Source organism: Phascolarctos cinereus, unplaced genomic scaffold, assembly GCF_003287225.1.
Source record: "Phascolarctos cinereus isolate Bilbo 61053 unplaced genomic scaffold, phaCin_HiC Scaffold_7;HRSCAF=346, whole genome shotgun sequence".
NCBI classification, from domain to species: domain Eukaryota; kingdom Metazoa; phylum Chordata; class Mammalia; order Diprotodontia; family Phascolarctidae; genus Phascolarctos; species Phascolarctos cinereus.
In genome coordinates, this window is record NW_027556180.1 from 123580564 (window position 1) to 123583135 (window position 2572).

Consider the following 2572-nt stretch of genomic DNA (forward strand, 5'->3'; position numbering starts at 1 on the left):
TGATACAAACAAAAAAATAGAGATATATAAAATTAGCTACCAGGAAACAGTTTTACATTTATATCTACTTTTTCACACATTTGCAACTGCATGTTACTGCTGTGTACTGCATACACTTAGGAAAAAAATGGCTTTCGTTTTCAGGAAATAAGATAGAATACAACAGGCAACAGGGAGCAACCAAATGAGAACAGAGATCTTAACAGCACAACATATTTTTTCTGATATATTCATTACATTTGTAACTGACCCATGCAATAGGTTGACCATCTTTATTGCAATTGTTAATTTTGCATACCTGCAGCACCAGGGTGAAGGGAGATGTCAAAAACATTTAGTGAAGTCTGTATTCTGATTAAAATGTGTGTGCTGAAATGTTCAGTCATTCAGAGCAATCACGGAGAATAATCTGTTGTGTGTTTCTGTACTACATTTCATCATGAAAGATTCCAGAGCAGCTAACAAAATTGCTCCAGTATACAACTATAATGCTAATACAGAGTGAGATCATATTGTACAAGCTCTATGACATTGAGAAAAATTGAAATAAGTACTTGTTAAAATACATTTTCAAAATATATAATGCTGCTTCAAATTAATGACCTTGTTTATATACAAAAGATAGAATCCTAGAATTTTACAATTAGAAGGGATGATAGGGATCATCTCAACCAATCTCCTCATTTTACAAATGAGGAAAGTATGATTTGAATGGATTAGATCCCTTGTCATTTCCTAAGAAACTGTCATTCTATTTCAATATCATTGCTCCAGATAATGACACTTCATCTTCACTAAAGAGTTATCAGGCAGCAAAATGGTCTAGATTTAGAGGCCAGACAACCTAGGTTCAAATCCCACCTTAGACACTAGTTGTGTGATTACCTTCTTCCAGCCCTCCTTATCACCCTGCCCCAGGCAAATCACTTAACCCCTCTGGGCTTCAGTTTTCTTATCTGTAAAATGAGGATGATGATAAACATTTACTTTACAAGACTGATGTGCAGATTATCAATGATGATCAATATGGGTTCAATGGATTATCACTGCTTCTGTGCTCAAAAACATTCATGTTTTAATGTTTCCTTATAATCTCCTTGAAGAGTTGCCATGGTAATTGACCATAAGATCTACTACTAATTGGAATCATCAATGAAGAGAAACACTAATGCTATAAAACAATGGGGTGGTCCTCTCATCCTTTCCCTACTGCCTGACTTCAGAGAGATTTGGACTTCCCTGCCTTTGCCTTAACAAACCAAATACTCCTTTGAATACCATTTGGAAGGGTACCTTTTTGTTGGAAGTGCTGGACTTAATGGGTACATGCAGGAGGAAGTAGTCTCCCTAGCTAAGTGAGATAGAGCTCTGGGCCTGATGTCAGGAAGAGCTGAATTCAAATGTAGCCTCAGACACTTAATCACTGTGTTTCGCTTAATCTCTGTTTTCCTTGGTCATTGGAGAAAGAGATTGCAAAACACTCTATTATCTTTGCTGAGAAAACATCATGGACAGTATGCTCCACGGATTCATGAAGAGTCAGACGCAACTGAACAATAGCGAGTCTTCCCAGAGGCAACTCTGGAACCAGAGATTACCTAAACAGTTTGGAACTGAGACCTTCTAGATCTGTGTTTGTCCCTGAAGAGTCATAGGATTATTCACAGGATAATTCGTGAAAAGTTTCAATGAAGCAGTATTGAAACAAATTCAAATCAAGCTAAGGTAAGGGGGATGTGTTAGTTCTTTGGTTCCAAACTGCATCCCATTCCCACCCTATGTCCATTATGGTTTCAGAATCCTCTAGGTGTGTGGAGTGAACCCTTCAGCATGTGTCCTGGTCTGTCAATCAGTAAATTAATCATCAAGCACTTATTAAGTTTCTTCTGTATGTAAGGCACTGGGGATGAAAATGCAAGGAAGGTGGAGATGTTAAGAATTCTTCCCAATGCCCGAGAACATGTTTGTTCTTCATTTTCAAAGAGGACCAATGACATCACAGGGTGATATCTTGACTTGAGCATGAAGTGGATTTAATTGACTTAATTGATGCAGAGTTGTACAAAGTTGTCAACTTCACTCTGTCTTCCAGGGTGGCAAAACAAAAGTCAGGATGATTAGTGATGACCCTGGAAGCTGTGGAGGACCTTGGCATCTTTGATGTCAGACCAAGCTCTAAGCACTCTACAATGCCTGCTTTAGCTGCCTGCATGGCTGGTTCTCATTGGCCCATTGGAGGGTGTGTGTGTGGGGGGGAAGGGAATGAGCAAATACTTCTGAGCAGGGACAGGGTCAAAAGAAAGAATAGAATAAATGGGGGGGGAGGCAGGATAGGATTAAGGGAAATAGAGTTAGTTTTTCACAACAAGTCTACTAGAGAAGTGTTTTGCATAACTGCACAGGTATGGCCTGTATTGAGTTGCTTGCCTTTTCAATGAGTGGGTGGAGAGGGAGGAAGGGAGAAAATTTGGAACCTGAAGTTTTAAAAACACATGTTTTAAAACAAAATGTTTTCACATGCAACTGAGAAATGAGAAATACAGGAAATGGGGTACAGAAATCTATCCCGCCC